The sequence below is a fragment of the Xenopus laevis genome, chromosome 3S (assembly GCF_017654675.1).
Source record: "Xenopus laevis strain J_2021 chromosome 3S, Xenopus_laevis_v10.1, whole genome shotgun sequence".
Taxonomy (NCBI): Eukaryota; Metazoa; Chordata; class Amphibia; order Anura; family Pipidae; genus Xenopus; species Xenopus laevis.
The window spans coordinates 54,213,083-54,226,531 of NC_054376.1; positions in this window are offsets into that span (position 1 = coordinate 54,213,083).

Below are 13,449 nucleotides of genomic sequence, written 5' to 3' on the forward strand. Positions count from 1 at the left end.
TACCAAACCAGTAGGGGATTTCCAAACCAGCAGGGCATTTAACCCTATAGGTCCACACATTATTCAAAGAGGCAGTATTTACAAGTGCACAAAATATCAGATTGTACCAAAGAAAAAATACTGCTGTTTATTAATTCATTTTGAAGTATGTACTGTCTTATTCTTAAAAAAAAAAAAACTTTCCTATCTGCCTATACATCAAGTCAGAGCAAAGAAATTAGAGAGCTGATGAGAAATCCTAATTGGCTTTCCACGGATGGTGTCGCAGTGTTGATCCGATGCGACACGACTGTCACACCATCTGACAAAGCATTCACTTACCTTATTTCCGTCGAATGCGATTTGACGCTTGCATTTGTGGGCAGCGCATCGGAAAATGCCTGTGTAGTCCTACCCTAAAAAAGAAGGGTTATAGGGGCATTGTGAGAAGTTGTAATGCAGGAGTGGCCATATTTTACTAATATGAGGTGTACTTTTCGTGATGTTGTCCTATAATGATCTACATCCATAAAAGCATTGTTAGCATTCTTTTTCCATGGAGAATTACATGGAGAATTACTTAAACATTGATTTATGAGAAAATGTATATTGCTTTATTTAACAAACATCTATTTCTCATGCAACCTTAATGCTATAAATATCTGAATGAAAATTATGAAACAGGAGGGTGATTTTTTGTTGTCTGGAGATCTACTGATCATCAGCTAAAGGTCTACTGGCAGATTCTGATCTACCTTTTGGACACCCCTGTTGTAATGTATTTGAGCAAGTGGAAGATCTCGTAGATTTCAGTGCATAAGACAAGCCAGCAGAAATAGAATAGTATGTTACTAATTTTATGACCTATAGTCAAACACTCAGTTAAAGCCTTTACTGCCACCTAAATAATTAATGGTATTAAGATGCTTGGGAAGCTACAAGTATACATCTTTCCAACAACAGATGTTAATATGCCATGTGATGGGCAAACTGTGGTCCTCCAAATGACTTTTGATTAAAACTTGCAGCTTATTGACTGCCTGCTCTAATTCTACTACCCAATCAGAAGGTAGCATTTTATATATAAATATGTAATTATTTGCTTTTGGTTACTAGACCTGCAGCAAAAAATGTGTCTGCTGTTAAACTTTGGGTCTGTAAATGTTAGAGATTGGGGACTCATGGTTATGAAAATGAATAAAACTTGCTGACATTGGATGAAGGGAGTTGTAGTTCCATCATAATTCACCTGCGGGAAACCAGCAACCTACAGGTACTGTACTGTCCATAAACAATATTTTAGCCTGTGTGACTCCAAAAATGTAAAGCTGGCAATATTAAAAACAACAATGAGTAGACTTTTCAGGATAACTCTGTACAGGCAGGACAAGCACTTTATTCGTAAGGAGGTGATTCCCAGTTGCTTTATAGCAAGAAATCCATGTTACTGTGTCTACTAAAGTTTTCTGTGTACTAGGAAACACCACAAACCACATTTCCTTGTTGGTCCTGCAGCTGAAGAAATGGTTATACAGCAGTTTCAATTTCAAAATACAATATCTGGGAAAGTTTGTAATTCCTGTGTAAGAGGGATTGTGAGCATGTGTAAATCTCTCCCGGCTGAGAGAATGCCCAACTAACCCTCCAACTCAGCCTGAATGCTTGTGGCTTACAAGGATGCAGGATTTGCCTGCTTCAGAAAAAACAACCTTCATCATAATTCCCAGTGTCGCATTTGTGCGATGTGGTCAACAAGAAATAAATTGTGTGAACAACACAACAGTGAGATTTAAGTGCAACATCAGCCAGTTCAATGCAAAGCACAGGAATAACATGACATCTGATTGCAGGTACCTGTAACAGTTTGCTCCCAGTAGTAGAGACAAACATTCCTAAAACCATTCAGATGTTTTTGCATTTGACATTTGGTCACATGCCCCAATTTATAACAAAGTGACGGATAGTATAAATTAGTTCCATTGTGCAGCCATCTGAAGAGGTTGTGATGTAATCTGCATACTCATGTTCAACTAATAACAGCATTTAATAACAACACTGACAAATTAAAGTGTTTTAAAGTAATGAAAATATAATACTCTGTTGCACTGCACTGGTAAGACTGCTGTGTTTGCTTCAGAAACTCTACTATACTTTATATAAACAAGCTGCTGCGTAGTCTTGGGCAGGGGCGATCCTGGCCCCTCCGCCGCCTGAGGCAGCAGCAGTTGTTGCTGCCCCCCCCCCAAAAATTCGCTCTTAAAGTACCAGAAGCAGCATTTTTGCTGCCTCTGGTACCTAATAGGGCGCTTCTGCCTGAGGCGACAGCCTCAACTCGCCTCATTGGCGGAGCACCCCTGGTCTTGGGCATAGTTATTCAGTCTGAGAAAGGCACAGGTTATATAGCACATAACAGATAAAGCAGTGTGTTTAAACTCCAGTGTAAGAACTGAACCCATTGTATTCCACAGAGCTTTTCTGTTATCTGTTATGTAACCTGTGCCTTTTTGACCCATTCAACGTGGATGAATACCCTCATTGCACAGCAGCTTATTTATATAAACTATGGGGTTTTTCCTGAAACAAACACACCAGTTTTACCAACGCAGAGAAACATTAAATGGCACAGTGATGCACAGCATTAAACTGAACTTTGACTTTCAGCATTTGTTACTTCCAATATGAAATAGTGAGTTCCAGAATTAAATTGCACTGTGACTCCCAGCATTAAATGGTACCGAAGGTTCCTAGCATTAAATGGTAGTGCCCACCATGTTAAACCACTGTAACTTCTTTTAAAAGACATAGAAGCTCCTAGCATTAAATACCAGTGGCCCACAGCAATAAATTATACAGCAATCTACACAGTGAGGCACAGTGACATAAAAGGCACAGTGAACCCCACAATTAAATTCCACACTAGAGGGCAGATTTATCAAGGGTTGAAGTGAAAAATGTTTAAGTGGAATTGACTAGGGAATAGTTAAAATTTGATATGAGTTTTTAAAAAAATTCAAATTCGATTTTTGAAATTTGTCATGTACTGGCCCTTTAAGAATTCAAATTCGACTATTCGCTACCATAAACCTGCCGAATTGCTGTTTTAGCCTATGGGAGGCATAGAGAAAAAACTAATTGAATTTGATTCAAATTTGATTCGAGATTGCGAGCCGATCACATTCACCCGAGTTTGAAAAATCTTTTAATGTAAATTTGAATTGGTTGTTTTTATTCGAATTTCAAGTTCATGGGAGTTAATGGGAGTTTTTACAAACTCTAAATTCGAGCTGCCCCTAACTGTCAGCTACAGAACATGGTGTTTCTATAGAGATACTCAAAGTTGTAGTGCAACAACAGTTGCCAGGTCACATTTAGAATATTGAAAAATCTTTGCACAGTGCAATAATATTCAGTTTCCTTTTTAAAGACATTTTCATAGCAATAAGGCCTTATGGAATAGAAATAGTGGAAGCAGGTCCTGCATCTGCAACCATGCAAAAAAGTAAAGACCCTTTCCTGAAGTTTTTAGAAGACCCCAAAAATCATTTTGCTGGGGGGTTGCAGAAACTTCTAGTAACAGCATTAATTGGCCTGGTGCACATATCCTAAGAACTGGTGACAGATACTACCGCAAATAATACTGTCAAATAAACACTGATGGATAAAATACTAGCTAAAGACCCTTGCAGTTGCCATCCAACAAAACCCCCCACTTTTCATATGCAAACAGCTTGTCAGAGAATGATTGCTCTGTGCCATTGTTCGCCTTTACAAATGCTTATCTGTTAGAACTATAAATATAATCCCCGGTTTAATAGAAAAGGTGTGAAAGCTAAATGTGCCAGAAGCTTGATGTGTGAGGAAATAACATCACACAGCAAGATGTGTATGGATATAGCACCTATAATTCCCACAGATCACATGGCTGCAGATTAATTTCTATGCTTGCTAAGGAAGTGCACAGGATCCTAGTTAACCCTGTCATGCCACACAAAGCTGCACTAACTAGTCAGCTTCAAGTATTTAGGTTTCAGCAGGAATCAGCATGATTTGCTCACTTTTAATAGAAATGTATTTAATAAGTGAAATAAATTAGGCCAAGAAAGCAGGCAGTCAGGGGTTAGATCTGATTATCTTTCTAATTTCTGGTAAACAAACCCTCATTATACCCATTGGAGATGGATGATCTTTTGTGATAATCATTTCTGCAAACCTCCCCCCCCCCACCCACTGCTCTATACGCTTGGTTATATGATATTTCTTACACCAAGGGACAGATTTACTTAGGGTCGAATATTGACGGTTAATTAACCCTCGATATTCGACTGTCGAAGTTAAATCCTTTGACTTCGAATACTGAAGTCGAAGGATTTACCGCAATTAGTTTGATCGAAGGATTTTAATCCATGGATCGAAGATTTTTCTACGACCAGAAATTTGTTAGAAAGCCTATGGGGACCTTCCATTGCACTTCGATAGGTTTTAGGTGGCAAAGTAGGGGTCGAAGTTTTTTTTAAGGAGACAGTACTTCAACTATCGGATGGTCGAACGATTTTTAGTTCGAATCGTTCGTTTTGAAGTCGAATGTCGTAGTAGCCAAAAAAACACTTCGAAATTCGAATTTTTTTGCATTCAAATCCTTCACTCGAGCTAAGTAAATGTGCCCCCAATGTTAGGATAAACTGCCCCATACATTTTAAACAGTCTTACACATTTAAAATAATTTCCTGCATTTTGAAAATGTTCTTTCATCCCATCTCACCTTAAAACAGCCTCATTTATAATTATTTACATTCAGCCCTATTCTTAAAGGGGGTGTTTCACCTTTACGTTAACTGTTAGTATGTTATAAAATGGCTAATTCTAAGCAACTTTTCAATTGGTCTTCGTTATATATATATATATATATATATATATATATATATATATATATATTATTTTTTTTTTTAATTATTTGCCTTCTTTTTCTAACTCTTTCCAGCTTTCAAATGGGGGGTCACTGGCCCCATCTAAAAATACAAATGCTCTGTAAGGCTACAGATTTATTGTTATTGCTATTTTTCATTACTTACCTTTCTATTCAGGCCCTCTCCTATTCATATTCCAGGCTCTTATTCAAATCAGTTCATGGTTTCTAGGGGAATTTGGGCCACAGCAACCAGACTGCCGAAACTGTAAATTAGGGTGCTGCTTTAAAAAACCCTAAATAACTCAAACACCACAAATAATAAAACAAATTAAGAACAATTGCAAATTGTTTCAGAATATTACTCTCTACATCACACTAAAAAGTTAGTTCAAAGGTGAACAACCCCTTTAAAATCCTGTTATGATTATTAATTCAAAAGTTAAATGAAGTGAAATTACTTTTCTAGACATCCTGATGATATATTGCATATTCCCTGAGTGTTCCAGTTCATGTTCCTTTTGTTTGGCTGCCATGACTAATATTATCAGTCTTTTCATAACACACAGGGCTGGTTGTTGCCTACAATTCAGTGATTTCTGGCCAAATGTACGATTATTGTTTTGTCTGTAGGCTCCTCAATTATTATCCAAAAGAGAAAACTTGAGCCATCTCTAGGAATAATGGTTCTACAGGGTCTTATAAGCCAATGTTTTCACATGAGAGTCTTAGTGGACACCAAGTAACATACTTACACCAAGTTCTTGTGCCCACAGTTCATGAAATTACATGGGGGAAATATATTGCTTAGCAAGTTATTACAATATAAATTCTAGAAAAAACATGTATAAGTGTTCTGCATGACATTTTGATGGAAGTTCAGGTACTCTAGGTACACGGTCAAACGTCCATGTGTAAAGGCCGTAATATATTCTTTGGTCAAGAAACATAAGGAGCACCTGTTGGCCAGAAAAATTATCCGCAATCAAAGGTGCGGGCTAATAAAGCCCACAGTCCTGTTGGGGGTCACAGTATTTTTTTTAATTGCCTCCTGCCAGTGTTAGGAACTCACACTGTGAGGGAGCTCCCGATGCGAGCGGCTACGTTGTGCATAGCTCATGTGCATAATGCACTTCTGATGTCACATGCATGTGCATATTATGGTTGCCACCTTTCTGTTTGCCTGACTCCGGGCAGGGGGCGGGGCAGGTGATGTAGGGGGTGGGCCGGGTGATGTAGAAGGCGGTACCTTTGCTGTATAGACAGGGCTGATAATCCTAATTTGGAAATCTGAACAGGCAGTTTTCAGTCAAACAGCCCTTCTGGGTGAAAACCAGACAAGTGCAACCCTAGTGCATATAATGAGTACGTCGCGGCATTCGCTCATTACAGAATTCACTTTACTGTCCAGTGATCTGTACACTGAGAACCTATTAGCTACCTACTAGCCAATCTTAAATATTTTATTTAAAATTCACATATATCTAAAAATATTCCTAAATTTCCGCCTATTTACTGACTTGTATTTGGCTAGCAGAAATCTGTCTCTTGGTACCTCATCTCCATGTTTCCACTTGATGTCTCTTTTGTAGTGGAGTAATCATAGTTGTATATGCATGTGTTTTGCATGTGAATGATTAGCCTTTCATTTATGTCAGGATTATATGCTATAAATATCTCTTTAATCTTTTTCTGCATCATATTGTGACCACAGCAGACTACTTGCTATTTCTGCTCTTCCAACTGATGACTGCTGCTGAGTGACCAGGCAGGGGGCAGTTCATTCATTACAGGATGTACTGTAGAATCCAGCAAACCTTTTCCAAATTGCTTTTATAATTAACTGAAAGACATAGGAATTCTTTCTTTGCTTTCTGGAAATAGGGAATAAAATGAACAGCTGCTGGTGAGCTGAGACAACTGGATGAACATAAGTTGCTATAGAGGTTTAAATCCTACATACATACAGAAGCACACACACATATATACCCACCTATGGGATCTATTATGTGGAAACCTGTTATATTTCTCACTGGGGAATTGTATTTATACCCCTATTGTAGATATTCTGAATAAACAAAATAATCATTAAAATATTACATAAAACAAGCATATGAAGGCAGTTTTTATTAGTAATTTAAAGGAATTGTTCAGTAGAAAAAAACTGGTTAAATAGATAGGCTGCACAAAATAAAAAATATTTTCAATATAGTTAATTAGCTTTGCAGCGCTCTTGGTTTACACTAATTGGTTACCAGGCAGTAACCAATCAGTGACTTGAGGAGGGCCACATACTATATAAGAAACAATGTTTATTTTGCTATTTTGGCTATCTTTTTACCCAGTGTTTATTTTTACACTGAACTGTTCATTTAATATTTCATTCAGCATACAGGCATTATAGGAGGAAGTCCTGGAATCTGGAAATATGTATGGAAAACATCAGTGCTCCAGTGTGCTCAAATATCGCATCTAAAAAAAGTAAGTGTTATTCCCCTTGTACCTCCCTATCTGTCCATAAATTGTTATCATTGACCACCATTTTTATGACTTTGAGCTGGCTGCAGGTGACAGGTTTTGTAGCCTCTGCAAAGATGGGACATGCTTTGAAAAAGACTAAAGATTGACTTACAGACATTCAAAATGTCAAATATAAATTAATATTTGTGATAAATAATCCCCGTTGTTGAGTTCTAGAACATATTAACTATAATATAACCCTCTTTTTGACATCCAGTTTGGCTTATGTTGAAAGGTACATAAACACCATGTGAACTTCCAAAAATAAACCTGGTTCTACAGTGGGAAAAAAAGCATGATACTTATACAATACGACTAATTTCCCAACATGCTTTAGACAAACAATGTAATGCCCACCCCTACCTTGTTTCATTGCAAAGTGATAGATTCTAGGAAGTCTCTCTGATTTCCAGAGAATCTGTGCATCACAGAATTCTCTCGGGTGCCCCATGTTTTTTTCATTTTTTATTGCGGGTGACCTACAATTTCAGCTGGGGGTATAGGGGCCTGAAAAGAAATTGTGTTTGTAGGGGGGCCTGGCCCCCCAAAGTTATGCCAGCTGTTTCATTATTGTGTAAGTTTAATTGAGAATGGTTAATTGGTGTCTGTGTACAGAAATAGACTATCATGGTTTCTTGGTCTCTTTACTGTAGAAAAAATTAAATAAAAGTATATTTATTTTGGGAAGTTCAGTCTTTTTGCACCTTTTCTATATAGGCTGAAGAGAATAAGCTCAGGGGAGTAACTATAAAGAAAGCAGACCCTGTGGCTGCAGGGGGGCCAGGAGGTATAGGGGGCCCCATGGAACCCTAATTAATGAGCAATTTCAACATAAATTACTAAAACAGGATAACCTTTTGTTGGGGGTCCTAAAATTCATTTGATATGTGGCCCAATAACATATAGTTAAGCCACTGAATAAGCTCAAGGGGAAACTATTTTCTCCATAAGGCTGATTTAGTAAAGATGGAAATTTGGAATCCAGAAGGATTCTCAGCAATTAGATCTGTTTTAGTATTTTTTCAAAACTTTCCTGGCATACTTTCAACTAAAGGGAACAGCTAAAACTAGGTAAATCACCTGGAATGTTTTTTGCTTTTTGTTAATCTTGTTTTCTTGTCTGTTCTTCCAAATCTAAACTAATAAATAGCTTGCCAGGTTTAGGTGTCAAGCTTTTTGTTTTTGAAGAAGAAATGACAAAAGAAAATGTAAAAAAGCAAGGCAAAAAAATATTAAAAACTCACTCATGTTTTGTACTCCATTTTATCCACTCAAGTAAGATAAAAAGATAAATCAGCCCATATCGGCAGTGCTTGAGCATGGCAAATAACTTGTTAAAGGACCAATAACACCAAAGAAAGAAGGTTTTAAAGGAGAATTTAACCCTTAAGCTAAAAAGACCCATACCCCCCCCCACAAAGACCCCTCTTCCGGGTCTTCGTGTCTTCTTCCGGTGCTTCAGCAATTTCCGTCCATTTTGGCAGTTGTCGCAAACCAGTAAATTGCTCCGTCTCAGCTTACCGAAGACCCGAAAGATGGCTGCGTGGAATTCCGATGCCTGAATCTGCGCCGAGGGGTAAGTAAAAAGTTATGGGAATTTCCCCGGGGCAGCAGTTAGGCTAGAGGGAGGAGGGAGGGGGGAAGGTTTTTTTGCTAAAGGGTTGAATTCTCCTTTAAGGGAATGCCAATATAATGTACTGTTTCCCTGCACTAGTACAACTGGTGTGTTTGCTTCAGGAACTATACTAAGGTTTATATAAACAAGCTGCTGTGTAGCCATGGGTCAGCCATTGAAGCACAGGACACACTGTAGATAAAAGACATTTTTGATGAATCCCATTTTTATACAAAAGAGCTAATCTATTATCTGCTGTGTATCCTGTGCCTTTTTCAGCTTTGAATGGCTGCCCCCATGGCTACACAGCAGCTTGATTATATAAACTATAGTAGAGTTTCTGAAGCAAACACACCGGTTGTACCAGCACAGAGCAACAGGACAGTATATTTTCATTGCTTTAAAATACATTTATTTTTTGGTGCTACTGTTCCTTTAAAACCTTATGGTAATGATGCTAAGTTTTAAATCACCTTTTGTAGCCTGACCTGTTTTGAATCTTATCCCTGGAATCCATGCAAAATAATTTAAAAAATAAATATAGATTTCTGTTTTAAATTTTCCATGCAATAAAACCTATTTTTATATATTTATTGAAACACTTTATACAAACATACAATGGCAGAAAAAAGAAAAGCTAAAGGCATTTGGATTCAATATAAATATCAAACAAAGCCCTTGGATTTCAGTAATGAAACAAGCATAAATAGCCCTTTTGTAATCTTTCACCAGTATGGATCAAATATAACGCTCTTTCCATTGACGCATGGCTGCCTATCTAATTGCTTTGGATGCTAACAATGAGTTTAGGGTTGAATGCAAGAGAAGTCTAGTAAAAACACAATTATTATTAACATATTTCACAAAAAGGCAAATGAGCCAATATGGAATAACATCTTTCATTCTATAATGTCATAAATTAAGTGCATTTCATTGATAATTTATTGCTTTGAAGTCAGTCCGAGCTTGTTTTTTTTGGGGCCAATAAAGAATTTTTGTGACGCAATTATAATGTCCAACTTCTGTTTTCAAGACTCATACAAAAGTTCCCTTGTTTAGATGTGATGAGATCCCTAGATTCCTGTTGACTTTGATCTGAGCAGATAAATTGTAAACCAAAAAAAAGAGCTCAAATAGACAAGAATGACTCTCTCAAACGGAACACATAATAGGAAGTTTCTTGAATGCTGAACAAAGTAATTGTGATGTAGACAAGGACATGAAGCTTTGACATAGTCCACATAATTTTGTCGAATTGAATCCATCTGAGTGCTTTCAAGTACGTTTCTCTAATCCCTTCATTTAGCCTTTCATTCTGTGCTGAGACATAAGTGTTCTTGTTGCTGATGGAAGCAGATTCTCTGGAATCTTTTTTTTTTCTAGTTTGGCAGGCTGTTCTTCTACCAGTCATGTTTATTTTTTTCGGAGCCAACATTAAAGGTCCAAATGGTCCAAGCTTATGGAACATGTGCAGCCAGCAGTAAGTTGGAGAAAGGTAACACAGCAGTTTGTCAAGACTACTACGAATTACATGGACTCTGTGAGTTCTTTGAACTACAGTTTACCATATGGTAATGATTTGACTTCATAAGACATTTGGAGGAAGGTATAAAATCTATGTCAACTACAGTAAGAATACAAAAAGTGTACTTAATATTACCTGCCAGATAAGAGATAGTGTGTGTTGCTGAACCTAGGGTTCTGTCAATAAACTTGGCAAGGATTTAGACAATATTGCATCACAGTGGCATGCTGTTATATATTATAAACACATCACAGACAAAATATAGCTCACACAGTGACTTTGCTTTCCAAAAAGATCCTATTTCATAACAAAAGGTGCATCAATGAATGTCATCTGAGGCACTTACTGTAATTCCCTTGTGCAAAACACATATGTCAGATGACAAGTTTCTACTTTGGTGTATTTCGGATGGAGGAAAAAAACCTAAATTGTATGACGCGCCTCCTATCTGTAATACTTAAAGACAAGTAAGTTGCCCTTAGAGAATAAAAAAAAACTTGGTTTCTCACTGCTGTAACTTCAAAAGGGTTTAACTAAGCTGTACATTGAAGAAGAAAAAAAAATACAATTCTGCATACTTAAAAATAGGCAAATTGCTTGCAGCAGTCAGATAACTTGGTTAATTTGTACAAAATCAAATTTGTGGGAAATGGGAATAATTACACTGATAAAGATGAGATATTTTGCCTTGTGAATGGAAAGAATTAGGAATGTCCTGGAGTATATATTCATCACCCACTATTTTTTTCTATTCTGTTCTCAGGAAACTGGAGGTACTGCTGTTGTTTTCAAGAGGCTGGTACCAATCCAGATAATATCAACCAGATTAAAACTCTTTTTTTTTTGTTAGGTTACTTGGAAGCCACAGAAAGCATATTATAGTATACATTATAAAACTATGGAATGGAGAAGGTAGAGCCTGAAAGTCAGTTAGTGTGAGATATGGTGTGATATAGCGTGAGAGCTTGTTTAATGTGCTGAATATCACTGGAACTACAGATGGGTGACTTGAACTATGCTTTCATACACATGTTATTTTATCCTGAACTACCTTAGCCCAAACAAATAGTGGACCACAATGGATAGATTGGGCACAGAAATTCCCAAAAACCACACATATAGGCTGTCACAGCCTATGTATCTACAGTATATAAAATATGCTGGAGCTCCAGAATAAAAAAAGGACACTATTAATATACAGACCAGGATTTGTGGGTAGGCCACATCTGCACTGGGGACTGAGTGTTGACAGAGAATTAAATCTTCTGCCCAGTTCTCAGTGAAGAAGATAATGTTGGAGTGGTGGTTGGAGGGTGGCACAAGCAGACAGGGGTAAGTGCATGCTGGAGGGGGGAGCAAGCAGCTGGGGGGCCTAGGGGCGCACAATTTTTAAATCAAGCCCTGATTATATAAAGTGATATGCAGTGTTTTGGCTTGCTGCTTTACAGCACAGAAAATGAATGTCCTTCAACTTATAGGTTTCTTAGATACACTGAAATAAGATGTTCTCATGTTTAAAGCTGAAATGCTAAGGCAGGTACTCAGTCCTTCATATTATAAAACACTTGAAGGGGTTTTCAAACACTTTCTCAGTTCAGTAGCCTTCAGATTGTTCACTGGATATAAAGACTTCTTAAAACTGATTTCCATTTTTTTTCCAAAATTGAAGTTTTAAGGGTGAACAACCCAATTAAGGATAACCTAGTCCAAAAGATTTAATGGACCACAATCCAAATATAATGTAACTGCTGATAGAAACCTAGTGCCTTAGCAAATGATTTGGGAAAATATTGTAATATAAAGAGAATTTAACATAAGGAGAGATATCTTGATCCTGCCAAATTTTAATATCATCTAATAGTCTGTTTGATTGAGCAACATTACTTTAAAATTTGAATTATATTTTAATAAAATAAACTCAGGTTTTGAACTTAAACTCCATTAGAAATAAACGTGTGCCTACTTGCCCTTTGCTTTAAAAGCATACTATGCCAATTTGCCTGTGGTGTCTACTCTGAGGCACCAGACAAGGCACGAGTACAGGGGAACCCTGTATTAAAGGAGAAGGAAAGCTACGGAGGCATTTTATTGCCAATAGATTAGCTGCAATAGTGCAAGCTAGAATGCTATATTTATTCTGTAGAATGTTTTACCATACCTGAGTAAAAAGCTCTAGAAACTCTCTGTTTGTTTAGGATAGGAGCTGCAGTATTAATGTGGTGTGACATCACTTCCTGCCTGAGTCTCTCCATGCTCTGGGCTCAGATTACAGTAGAGAAGGGAGGGGAGGGGGGGGGAGAGAAGCAAACTGAGCATGCTCTTGCCCAGGGCAATGAGGTTTAAGCTGAAGGCAGGAAGTCTGATACAGAAGCCCATGTGTACACAATAGAAGGAAAGAAATGCAGTGTTTCTTTTGACAGGGGACTCAGAGCAACATTACTTTGGGGATTTACTGGTATATTTAAATGGACCTTTCTGATAAGGCTTACTTAGTTTTAACCTTTCCTTCTCCTTTAAATACATTCCCTAGTTTTGCCCATTCAGCGCTCACTATTGCAGCTGAGGGATATTAGGCAATTGAAGGCCAAGTTTACATGATGGGAAAAACTTGCTATTTATTGCACACAGTTAACAAATCTTTGCACATCACTAAGGGCACAATATGCACTAGTTTGCAGTGGGCACAATTAAGTTGGAATCCTGGAAAGAACCCTACATTGTGGGTAAAGACAAGGCTTTAGAAAGTAAAAAATGAAACTTTACACTTTAATATTAGAAAACCATCACAAATAGAAAAACAAAGTAATTGGAAAAAGTCTTTCTTCCTGGTAAACAATCTGAAGCCAACTGAACTAAAAAAATAGTTTGAAGGTGAACAACCCCTTTAATATGGGCCCCAGTTAAGTA